At 40.5% G+C, this 13,467-nt stretch overlaps 1 long non-coding RNA gene across 1 annotated transcript; it reads left to right on the forward strand.

Annotated features, from left to right (window-relative positions):
- The first annotated feature begins 6,962 nt into the window (after positions 1-6,962).
- LOC125752158 (uncharacterized) lies at positions 6,963-13,167 on the forward strand. Its single transcript, XR_007400989.1, has 2 exons — positions 6,963-11,169; positions 11,377-13,167. It is a non-coding gene; the product is annotated as an uncharacterized LOC125752158 (long non-coding RNA).
- Positions 13,168-13,467: the final 300 nt, after the last annotated feature.

Consider the following 13,467-nt stretch of genomic DNA (forward strand, 5'->3'; position numbering starts at 1 on the left):
TGATCTATGGATAAAGATACTTTATTATAGAGTTATAGATAACAGAGAAAAATTGGTAATAGTCTAAATGCTCGTCAGCATAGGACTGGTTAAATAAAATACACATATCCCTCCAATGACATTGTATGCAGGTACCAAAAGGGATAGCTGGAAGATATAAACTGATGTGGTTATGTTTATCTTTGAGGCCTAGAATTTTTTCATGGAAAACTTTCACTTTGTGCTTACACCCTGCCCCATGATATATTACTTTTATTTTAAAAATAAATTAAGAAAAATAAAGGTTTAATATTTGAAAGGAGGTTTCTATATGGTTCAGCCTAATTGGAGTTCTGCCCTGGGACTTGGGACCCATCCTTAGAGTCCTAAAAATTCCCCAGTTGCCAGGCTTGTCCTCTGTGTATATATGCTATTTCCACTTGGGATCATGCAGGGATTGGTATTTGGTAGAGTCTACGATTCAAGTGTTCAGCAGTCTGATGCCTTAGCCATCTGCCTCTCAACTTATAAATATCTATTGGCACCCAGAGATATAACTATGTATACATGCCATCTAGTTTGTAAACAGAATAATTTCATCCCTCTCTGGCAGCCCTGGAATTAACAATTTAACATGACGATCTTTCTCTACCAAAATTCTGAACCTGTATCATATCATTAACCAAAGTCTTCATTATTCTACTTCTAGCTTCTTGATTGAGTTTCTCTTAGGGTACCCGTTCCCCTGTCACTTACCTCTGTGTTGCATTTGTTTGTGTCTTTGTGTTATTCACAAAGTTGAACACAATCACGAAAGAACAAGCAGCCCAAGGCACTGTCATACTCAGATCAGCAGTCTCTGGGTTTCCAAGGCCTCCAAGCATTTCAACATTCCTCTCCAAATCTTGTTTAAACCTCTCCAGTTATCTAGAGAACTGGACAATCCTTTCTTATTGGGATTGACTTCTACTAGAACATGTAGCCATAGCAACAATTGAGAGTTGGTGATAATAAGAAACTTTATTCAGAGGAAAAGTCTTTTATTGTCATAGCAGCTGTGTGTGTGCCTTCTTATCTCTCTGAGTCAATTATTCATTCCATTATTAAACAGCCTTTCTTCTTAAACTAGTTTATATCCGAAGCAGGCTGATGCATATTTAAAAGAAACCTGGAATATTTAGAATGGAGGGAAAGCAATCCAGATGAAGTTGGAAGCATTGAAGGGTTGATGGGACACCAGCAGGATGGTAATGGCACTTCTACTGGAGGAAACTGATAGGTAAAGAAGTCACCCAGTGTTTTGATTTTAAGGTGTTACCAGTCAAGAGCTACCCTCATACCTCCTGTTTATAATCCCATACTCCTAGAGATAAGCACTGTTACCAGTTTATTCTATGCACTTGAAGATATTTTATGCATATATGGTTTATACACACATATGTGTGCTACATGTATGTGTGCATTTGTGTACATATTTAATTGTTAAACACAAATGGGGTCTAAATAAGTTAGGATTAGATTTGGCTACACATAACAGAGACTCTTAAAAATATAATGTGAACAAAATAAATGTTCACTTCTCTCTCACAAGAAAAAAACAAAGCAAAAAAAAAAAAAAAAAAAGTAGCCCAGGGCTAATATGGTGGTTCCATAGTCATCAGGAAGCTGGCACCTTCCATTTTCTCATTCAATCATCCCTAGAGTGTGGTTTTTTTATTTATTTATGATAGTCACAGAGAGAGAAAGAGAGAGGCAGAGACATAGGCAGAGGGAGAAGCAGGCTCCATGCACCGGGAGCCCAATGTGGGATTCAATCCCGGGTCTCCAGGATCACGCCCTGGGCCAAAGGGATCCCTAGAGTGTGGTTCTTATCTTCAGTATACAAGATGGTCCAAACCTCAGCCATTACATTCCAAGCAGCAGACTGTAAAAGGTGAGGAATTAGGACACAAATGTCCTTTTTAAGGAAACTTTGAATTATACTTCATTGACTAGAATTTAGTTATATGGCCACATCTTTGCAAAGGAGACAGGGAATTAGTCTTTTATTTTTTTTCAAAGATTTTATTTATTTATCCATGAGAGACACAGAGAGAGGCAGAGACATAGGCAGAGGGAGAAGCAGACTCCCCATGGGGAGCCTGATGCAGGACTGAATCCCCCGACTCACCCCTCCCCCATCAGACCTGAGCCAAAGGCAGATACTCAACCACTGAGCCACCCAGGCATCCTGGGGATATAATCTTTTAGCTGAGTGACATTGTGCCTAGTTAAACAAAAAGGTCCCTTGATTTGAAGAAATAGAAGGTTATTTGCAGGGAACTAACATTCTCTCCCAATATCATACTATTCTTAACGTTCTGTAACCTGCCTTTCGTGCTTAATATATTGTGAACATTTTCTATTTTTAATAGCTGAATACATATTACATGTATTCATATAATTATTATTACATAATTATTATATCACTGTTACATGACTATTCTATGCTCTAACTAGTTTAACTAGTTTTACCCTATCAATGGGTATCTCAGCTGTTATCTTTTTTTTCCCCCAGAAAGCTATTTTCAATTCCTGGTATGTGAAAAACACAGAAGACAATTTCCAGGATACCATTAACTGCTGGTGTCACCCTTCTCTCAACATTTCTAACTTTGCACCCAATTCAGTGCAATGTATACTTACTAAAAGCCACTTTCCTTTCCTGTACTTTATGTATAATGCTCCTTGAGGCTCTAACTGGAGCCCCTTCTTATCAATTCCTATGGCTTCAAATTTCATCCCTCTATTGGGGGTCCTATTGAGTACATGATCTTTAGCCCACCTCTAGTAATCTGTCCTACAGATATACTTTCAAAGGTATATATATATATATTCATGAATTCTCACTACAACATTATTTGTAATAACAGCAAAAACAACCATAAGGGCAGGAAAAAAATTCCTATTTTTTATTAGATGGGTCAAATAATTATGCTACATTTATGTAATGAGATACGATGCAACCATAAAAAAAAAAAAAACATTGATCTATATGTACTTCTGTAGAAAGCTATCCAAGGGGTTAAAATAAGATGCAAAACACAATGTTATCACATTTGTGTTAAAAACAAACAAGTATACAAACGCATTCTGTAAAACTTGATCTTCATATTGTAAGTAGAGTCTAAAAATTCAGTGGCTCAAGATATGGGTTTCCCTTACTGTGAAGTTAATGAAATGACACCCACCTAGCATTAAGGTCTAGTTTGGAGACCCAAATCCTACCTAGTCCTAATTGCAGTTTGATGCTACCTGGTGGCAGTAACCCACTCCAGTTTAAATATTCCTGGGCTGCAGTTTCTGGAACAGCAATAGTGCTTCCAGAAATCCTTAACTGGTTCCATTTTATGTAGGGAGATTGGGCCCAGAAAATATTGAGGATATGGAAACCCATTTTTTTTTGCCTCCCCATTTCCTGAGATGCAGCAACCTGTTGACTTCTTTCCCTCCCACCCACCCTATCTCCCCTCCCTGCCTGAAAGCCTGGGCTGAGACAGAACAAGAGCTAAATTGTGTCAGAATCTGAAGCTCCCCTGGGGCCACTCCGCCAGTTACATTGCATATGCTTACATTCAAGTTATGCTGTTTTCTTTACATTAATATGTCTTTTTAAAAGTAAAATTAGTAGAACTAGAAGGAACTACTGAACTGGAAGGAACAGTGGGTATGAACAGATAAGCTATGGTTGAAACCACTTGATCAATAGTACGTATGTATGTATTTTTAAATATTTATTTATTTGCAAGAGGAGAGAGAGAGAGAGAGAGAGAGAGAGAGAGAACACGAGCGAGGTGCCAAGGGGGTCAGAGGGAGAGGGAGAAGCAGACTCCCTGCTAAGCAGGGAGCCCTATGAGGAGCCAGATCCCAGGATCCTGAGATCACGACCTGAGCTGAAGGCAGACAGTTAACCATCTAAGCCACCCAGGCACCCCAATAAATAAAATCTTTAAAAAAATGCTTTGTGTGTTATTAGTCTTCATAATTATATTAATTTCTGCATAATATCATGCAGATGTGATTTACCATAAGGTACTCAAGTATTCTCCTTTTGTTAGGGCTTTTTAAAAAAATTCTATTTATTTATTTGTGGGAGAGACAGAAAGTGCATGTGAACAGGGAGCCCAATGTGGGGTTCAATCCCAGGACCCCAGGATCACAACCTTGAGCCAAAGGCAGTCACTTAACCGACTGAGCCACCCAGGTGCCCCTCCTTTTGTTAGTATTTAGGTATAACAGCTTCCAATGATTATCTTGTTAAAAAAGACTTACCTTCCTTTGGATAAATTCCTTTTAGATAAATATTAGGTCAAAGAGTATAATATTTTTAGGCTCTTCATTCAAGAAATAATATGTACCAGACCTTTGGTTTTCTTTTTTAGATTTTATTTATTCATAGAGACACAGAGAGAGAGAGAGGCAGAGACAGAAGCAGGCTCCATGCAGAGAGCCTGACACAGGACCCGATCCAGGGTCTCCAGGATCGTGCCCTGGGCCAAAGGCAGGCGCTAAACCGCTGCACCACCAGGGCTGCCCTGTACCAGACTTTTGAAATACAATGTCAAAATACTGTCAATAAAAGGTCTTAGTGTTAATGTATATACATGTATCTGTTTCACCACATCCTTATCAGAACTGGGTTATTACTTTAATTTGTACACAGTAAAATATTTTGCTTTTATCTGTACTCTTTCTATAATGAAGTTAAATATAATTTCCTACTTGTACTTCCTTATATAATCATATAATAGTAAGTAATAAATATAATAGAGGTGATTTTTTTTTTTTTTTTTTTTTTTTTATGAGAGAGAGAGAACACATGAATGGGGGTGGAAGGGCAGAGGGAGAGGGAGAAGCAGACTCCTCGCTGAGCAGGGAAGCCAGACGCAGGGCTCCATCCCAGGATCCTGAGATCATGACCAGAGCCGAAGGCAGACACTTACCTGACTGAGCCACCCATTAATTAATATCAATATTATTACTTACTATTAATAAGTCGCCTCTGTTTAATAGTATTTAAAACACACATGCACACACACATAGGATGCCTATCAACTGCTGATGCTGGAGGCAGGGTCACCCCAAAAGGGCAATGAAGAGATTGACAAAAAGCTTCCCACAGCCCTAATTGGAAAATCTCCAGCCTCTCTGATGAAAAGTGACACAGAAAGGACATCAACTGACTTTACGAAAAAACTAAAGGGAGCATTTATTTATCCAAAGACCCTCACCCAAAGATGATCCAGGTCCCCAAATTTGCCATTTATCATCTCTACTTATCACCAGCCATCAAAAACCAGAATAACTTGGGGAGGGGGATTACGAGCCTTAACATGATTCCGGAGTATCTAAAAGACAGAAGGCTGGCAATGGAACTGTTGGAAGGCATCCCAGTGGACCACAGTGAGGTCACCTTCATACCACCACACCAGCAGGCTGACCCCTCTGGTTTTGTGGTTACCAGGCCATAGTAACCGTGTGGTAATAGAATGTATGAGTAGGAGAGTATATTGCAATGACTCAAAACAAAGATGATCACAAACAGGAGATATGGCATATAACTCAAATGTCTATTGAAAATTAGAATCCATGGTTGAATGACTTTGTGTCTTAAAACATTTTTAAATCTGTGTCCTAGTTTTGTTTTGTTTTTTAAGATTTTATTTATTCATTCAGGAGAGGCAGATTTAGGCAGAGGGAGAATCAGCCTCCTTGAGTGGAGTCCGACGTGGGACTCGATCCCAGGACTCCAGGTTCACCACCCAAGAGGAAGGCAGATGCTCAACCACTAAGCCACCCAGCACCCCTCTGTGTCCCAGTTTTTTTTTTTTTCTGTCTCCCTTTCTGACGTGTCCCAGTTTTTATGGTTTTGCAGCAGAATGCCCGACGTGAAACATAATCGCAAATACTCGGCTGTGCAGAAGAGAACAGTGCTTAAGGATAAATGGAGACATGATTCTTTTTTTAAGTAAACACTTAAACACAACCCAGGTCCCAGAAGCACGTGGATTCTTGGATTCTACGGTCCGAGCAGCGGAGCTCAGACCACGAGGACGTCGTGACTGCCGCCCCCCCTGTAATCAACACACGGAGCCTGGTGCCCATGATGGATCACAATGAGCCCCTTTGGGACCTTCCGCAGCCCTCCCTACGTGATCTGGCCGGGACACGGGCGCTGGAGTTTCCCGAAGATCAATGGTCCGTGGCAGTTAAAAGGATTCTACACGATTCCCTTGGCCCCCGTGCCTGGGTGGCTTTCTTCAGCTCGGCTTACAGACCCAGCACCAAGGCGCCCCCACGCCTCCCAGGACGCCGGACCCGACGCCCTCCCTTCCTCTTTGCGGATCTTCCGCAGTGGAGGGTCCGCCCGCCCGGGAGGTCTGCCCCTTAGCGCGGGGCCGCACCATCCTCGCCGCCGCACGGCGTCCAGGGAGCAGGAGACCGCACCGGCCGCGGCCTTCGGGGTCTGGGCCATCACCCGGCTCCGGCCGTGCGGGAGCCCCTGGGGCCCCGGAGCGCGCCCTGTGCCAGCGGCCCCGACGCCGGCGGCCCCGGTCATCCTCAGCCCGCAAGGCCCTGGGTCGCCCGCTCCGCGCCCCGCGGGTTCAGGCCCAGCAGAGGGAGGCGGGCCGCGGCCGCGCCTGGGCCCAGGTGCCTGGGGGCTGCGCGGGAGCCCCGGACCGCGCCGGCCCGGCTGCGCCTCGGGAGGGCCCGCAGCACGCCCTGCGCCCTGGGCGCACGGCGCCGCCCACGATGCCTGCTACGGCCGCGGGCCGCTCGCTCCTGCCGCCCCTGCAGCGGCCGCCTGGCCCGCGGGTCGGCCGGGGGTCCTGGAGTCGGCGGCGGCGATGCCTCCGGCCAGGAAGTGCTCGGCGAGGGAGACGGCCTGCCACAGCCGGGCGCGGGGGCGCGGGGCGCGGGGCGCGGGGGCGCGGGGGCGGGGGGCGCCGCTGGCTCCGCGCTGCCCCGCCCACCCAAGGGCTGTGTCTTTTCGTCGCATTTCTTAGAAATAGTATTCCCAGTTTTTCTCGATTCCTTTTCTCCTTGGTCTATTGTGCTTAACAATTATATTAAGAATTGCTTCTCTTTTTCCTTGTTTCCCTTAGGAAATTAATAATATGTGTTTAAATCGAAAGACATACAGAGTACCCTCTGGAAATCATGTGTTAGCAATAGTTAATCATGGAAATGCTTTTTAAAGGCAATTTGGGGCAGCCCCGGTAGCTCCAGCCGGCTTAGCGCCGCCTGCAGCCCAGGGCGTGATCCTGGAGACCCGGGATCGAGTCCCACGTTGGGCTCCCTGCATGGAGCCTGCTTCTCTCTCTGCCTCTCTCTCTCTCTCTCGAAAAAATAAAATCTTAAGACAAAAAAATTACATGCTTATCATGAGAATGAAATTAAAAAATAAAAGGCAACAGTTCCACTTCTAGATATTTACCCAAGCCATGGTATTAAAGATATATAATTAAATTTTATTAGTCTATTGTTACCTGCATTTGTTTCTATGTCCCTCTCTCCCTCTCCCCAGAATAGAAGACCTTCCTTCAGAATTTTCCTTTATTGCAAAATCCCATTTAAAATATAAATACTGTCCTTTAGAGTGGTGTTATTAATCCATAAATAGAACTTACTCTCTATATATTGCTCATATTTACAAATATTCACATATAAGTCATGTTTTATTTCTACATAGGGGAATAAATGATTTTTTTTAATTAGCTAATTCAACTCAGTGCAAAGATGTCTCAAAAACTACACTGGTGCAGTCCTGGGATTGAGGCCTACATCAGGTTCTCTGCTTTCTGCCTCTCCAACCCACCTGCGCTCTCTATCACTATCTGTCTCTCCCTCTCAAATAAATAAAATCTTAAAAAAAAAAAAACTACACTGGCTTTATGATATGTAAATTGGAACACTTTCAGATTATTCTTCAACTATTTAGAGATGGCTAATTGATATATGCATAATGCAAGTAATTTCTATTTCAAACTTACATGCAACAACTTTTTAATGCTTTTTTATGCTTAGTCATACATAAGAAACGTTATTACTAACAACAGCAATTAAAAAGACACATGAATTGTATTGAGATTAAAAACAATTTTTAACTGAAAAAAGTTACTGTATATAAAACATTAGCCTAAATGATTCAAAGCCCCCACTTAGCATCAATAAAATTGAACATGATTCGATTGTCCATACACAAGTCTTCAAACATTGTTAGATATTTTATTTCTGCTTATTCCCACTATTAATTATAAAAATCAATGTCAATACTCACTGTTGAACAAAATAAAATAAAATGAAAACCATTAAAGCATAAGAAAAAAGAAAATCTTCTATTCTGGGGAAAGGGAGAGAGGGACAATAGAAACAAAATACAGGTAACAATAGACTAACAAAATTTAACTATATATCTTTAATACCATGAATACAGTTACTATTTAATGAAAGCCTGAAGCAGCAAAAACATGAGAGTCAAACAATATAATCTTTCCCATCAAGCAAAAGGAAGTAAACACAGGAAACCTCTTCCCTCTGGACAAAACAGATACTAAAGCAGCTGTTTGTCAGGATGTGGAAAAAGGGGGGTGGATAGGTGGTTTGGATCTACATATGTGCCCCTAACTCTCCTGAATTCTGATATTCCACTTCCACCCCCAACAATTCTTCCTTTATGTAGACTCTCCATGGGAGAGCTACCATTCCTCATGAAAATGAACAAACTCCTCTAAGTATACTGGAACAGAAAAGATAGTTGCTCATCATTCTTCCAGAGTATCTGTGCATAAAAACATCTACTTCCTTGTAGGAAAAAAGAAATGAAAAGAAAAAAATTCATTGGGAAGCAAAGTATACAAAGACCAATACATATCTTTGAGATTTGTAACTAACAATTGATTTTTGTTCTTGGATATATATCCCATTAATCTAAATAATCGAGCATAGAATCTAGAACATAGTGTGAATGAAGAAGAATATATCACACGGCCAATATTCTTCAACATCGAGGTTATTGTTTCTCCTCCAATGAATTAAGTACAGCTCCTGCCACAACATTTTTAGTTTGCATTCAGTACACTTAAGGACACTAGGAACTAAAGTTAATATCTTAAAAGGAAATCAAATCTGTACACAAAGCAAACGTGTATTGTGCACCTACCATGTATAAAGTTCTGCACTTGGCAATGCTGGGTTAGTATAAGAAACATAAAACAAGGTCCTGCCCTCAAGCTACAAGTCTATTTTCTCCCTCCTGCTCTGGGTGATGTGAAACACTGGCCAAATCTGTGAGGCAGCTAAATCCATAGCAAGTGCCCTTCCTGTGAAAACATCCTTGGCTGTCTGGCTATATCACAGGGGGCTATGATCCCAACCGCAGGCGACAGCAGGAACACCTGAAAGAGCATGAAATCAGGTGAGGTACCAAGAGAGTCAAATGGAAAGCAGAAATGTAAGTGAGAGGGCTGCCTGCCCTTCCCTGCATTAAAGTTTTACCATCCTCTGGCTCTCAAGAGCTTCCCTGTTTCATCAGCCATCCACAGAGATGACTGAAATGTCACACCAGTTCTGAAAGAGTCAACATAGTTTTTTAAAAAAGTGATTCTCCTTGCAAAGGAGAGTCTACTACTCAGTAGAAAACAGTAATCCATTGTATGTTTATAGCAATTTGTTCATTCATTTGCCAATTGATAAATGTTTCTAGTTATTGACAATTCTGAATAAAGCCACTATAAACACTTGTAAACAGATTTTTGTGTGGCTATATATCTTATTTTCTCTTGGGTAAATATCTAGAAGTGGAACTGTTGGGCCACATGTGTAAGTGTATGTTTAACTTTTTAATAACCGCCAAACTGTTTTCTTTTTTCCTTTCCAGCCCTATAACTCCTAAACTGTTTTCTAAATTGTCTATACATTTTGTATTCCCATCAGTGATGCATGTGAGTTCCAATTGCCCTGTATTCTAACTAGCACTTTGTATTATCAATTGCTTTTTAATTTTTTATTTGATGGGTAGTGGTGTATTGCAGTGGTTTTCATTTGGCACCTTCCCAATAACTAATGATGTTGAGCATCTTCTCATGTGCTAAGTGGAGAAGTGGTTTGGAATCAGGTTATTTGCCATTTGCCTTGAATATTCATTTACCTTTTAATATTTGATTGTTTGCTGGACAAATTAAAATTATATTTAGTGATAGTTTGAGGCTCAGCATGATGTTAGACCTTTCTTCTATACAAAATATCTAAGTATTTTAGCAGTCTAGGACCAAGCTTTGAGGGTTTTTTACAGGCTAGAATAAAATCCAGACCCCAGACCCCGTCCTTCCAGGTTGTAGCCTTTGAGTGTCTCAAGAGGAAGAGACATTACATTAGGGCCTCTCTGTCTTTGAGGGGGATGAATGTCAATCCCCAAACCTTCATGTAACTGAGTCGTCAAAACCTTAGCTCTGTATCTCAGCTGCTTCCAGTGGGTCACCAAAAAGCCTCAAAACTAAACTTTAACCCTTGGTTTCCAGGATACATTGTGGGCTATTTCCCAAGATCTCAATGAAGCTCTGCCTTTTAGCTTCCTTTGATTATCAGTAAATCCTCTTGCAGCTCACGTCTTTGAACTCTAAACATTTCCTTGTTCTAATTTCTTAACTATCTCATTAGGTCTCCAATGCATGCAAAAACATGTGTGTCTGTGTTTCAGCTTTTTCAATTGTCTTGAATGGGAGGTACGGTTGGAATCCTCTAGTCTGCCAGTCCTTGAATCTGAAATATGAACTAATATTCTAAGGGAGAGGCCAAAAATAAACAAATAAGCAAGTGAATAGATATATGTCAGGTGGTCAAAGTGCTTTCGAGGAAAAATAAGGAAGAATAAAGGATATAGGAATGCCAGGGATGAGGTTTCAAAGTGTTGTCAAATATCTTTCCAAAATGATAACATTTAGGCAAGTAATTCTGAAAAGTGAGAGGTAGTTATTCTAGAAAATTGTGGGTATAGCTAGAACAAAGAGTGTACAAGGAAAGCAGGGGGCAAGAGATTAAAAATGTAGAGTCAGAGAGGTAGCTGAGGGTAAGGTCAGATAGGACCTTGCAGATCATACTGTTTTCAGATTTTACTCTGAATGAGGAGCTATTAAATGTTTTGAAACAGAGGTGACTTGATCTTTTTTTTTTTTTTTTTTTTTTTTATTTATGATAGTCACACACAGAGAGAGAGAGAGAGAGGCAGAGACACAGGAGGAGGGAGAAGCAGGCTCCATGCACCGGGAACCCGACGTGGGATTCGATCCCGGGTCTCCAGGATCGCGCCCTGGGCCAAAGGCAGGCGCTAAACCGCTGCGCCACCCAGGGATCCCAGAGGTGACTTGATCTTATCTGCAATTTAAATAGATCCCTCTGGACTGCATGTTAAGAACGGACTGTGGTGGGGAAGCAGTGAGGAAGAAAGGGTCCCGTTAGGAAGTTATTGAACTATTTCAGGTAAGAGGGTGAAGCATGATGAAAACTTGAACAAAGAAAATAGAAATGGAGATGGTGAAAAGTGTTGAGATTTTTTAAAATATGGTATTTTACAGGTAAAGCTAACAGGATTTACTAATAGATGTGCAGTACAGAGGAAGACAGGAAATAAGATATATTCCTGGGCAACTGGAAAGACAGAGATAGCACTTCCTGAGATGTGAGATTCAGGAGAGGTCTGTCAGTGGAGCAATTGAGGATGTTGGCATAGAATCAGGGGTTTGACCTGGGACAGGTTAAGTTTGAGATCCCTATTAGATATTTGAGTGAAAGTTTGAGTAGATGGTTGTCCATGAGCTTGTAATTTAGGAAAGAAGTCTGGGCTAGAAATGTAAATTTGGGAATTGTGGATGTGTAGACACTTTTAAAGTTAAGAGACCTGGGATGGCATTACCTACAGATTAAATAAAGAATTAAAAAGGTTTTAGGCTAAACCCTGAAGTGTCTTAACACTTGGCAGTCAGTAGATAAAGAGGACCTGACCAGCCAGTGGAATAGAAGGAGAACTAAGAGAAACTGATGTCTCAGGCCAAATGAAGGAAGGGTTCCAAGAAGGAAGAACAGTTCTGAGAGGTACAAGTAAAGCCATGGATTAAGTAATGTTCAGGTCATTAAAGTTCATTAATGACCTGGACAGGGGCTATTTCAGTAAATGAGATTGGTAAAAGGAAAATAAGTCTTCTTTTTCTTTAAAAATGCTCTTATCAAGTTTAACACAGGAGATGATGCTTATTGTACCAACATGAGATTACTAATTTTCCTCTGAGGCAGTTAATGTGAATTACATTGATAAACCAATTGCTCAAAGAGGCTTTACTTATTCTGAATAATCTCATCATTATTTAAATTAGGGGTTTTACGACCCTAGAAAGACATACCTTTACTTAAGAAGGAAAGGGCAAATTTTAGAAAAGTAAGTCCAAACAATAAATAGCATTTGACAATACTGGCATTAGAATGACATTTGCTCTTTTGAGCAAAACCCAAGAAAAATAATTCTGGTAGGACCCTCTGGGCAGCAGCAAACAACAGCCTTGCTTGATGTCATCTCAACAGATAAAAGTGCCTATCCTGGAATCCCTGCCATGAAAAATGCTCAGTGGGTCTGTCCCTTTATTTATCTGAAGTATTATTTCTTTGCCCTCAGAAATAATTTTGTCTAGTCTAATTCCAGGATTTTTTTCATATTCTCAAATTTCTCTTATTTATCTAATATTCTCATATTTTGTCATATGGGAGCAGGTGGGTATTACATAATTTTTGAGCTCTTATAAAAAACAAAAGTAACATTTAGAATCTTAAAGTAATACAAACAAGCTTTCATGTCTACAATTTCTCATTTTCTTGAATAATAAAACATTAATAATAAAACCCTGAGTATTACAATTATTTCTGAATTCTGTATATTGCTATAATTAGTTCTTTCAAACTTTGGTTTAAACATAATTTTCGGGCAGCCCGGGTGGCTCAGCGGTTTAGCGCCGCCTTCAGCCCAGGGCATGATCCTAGAGACTTGGGATCGAGTCCCGTGTCAGGTTCCCTGCATGGAGCCTGCTTCTCCCTCTGCCTGTATCTCTGCCTGTCTCTCTCTCTCTCTCCTCTCTGTGTATTCTCATGAATAAATAAATAAAATATTTAAAAAAAACCATAATTTTCTTTCCCCCACAGAATGTATTTATTCTTGAAATTTTCACACAATAAGAAATTAAATATTTCATCATCAAAAAAATTTCTGATTGTCTTTCAATTAAAATTTTTGTTTCAATTAAATATTAAATATGTTTAAACTACTTAAGATATTTAAAATTGGAAATGGTTCTTTTTAAAAACACGTTTTGATACCTTTTATGGACCCAGAAAATCTTCCGGTTTGAAGGGAAAAAAGGTGATCTAAAAGCATGGTTACAATATAACAATGTTTAAGAATGATAA

Source organism: Canis lupus, chromosome 11, assembly GCF_003254725.2.
Source record: "Canis lupus dingo isolate Sandy chromosome 11, ASM325472v2, whole genome shotgun sequence".
NCBI lineage: Eukaryota > Metazoa > Chordata > Mammalia > Carnivora > Canidae > Canis > Canis lupus.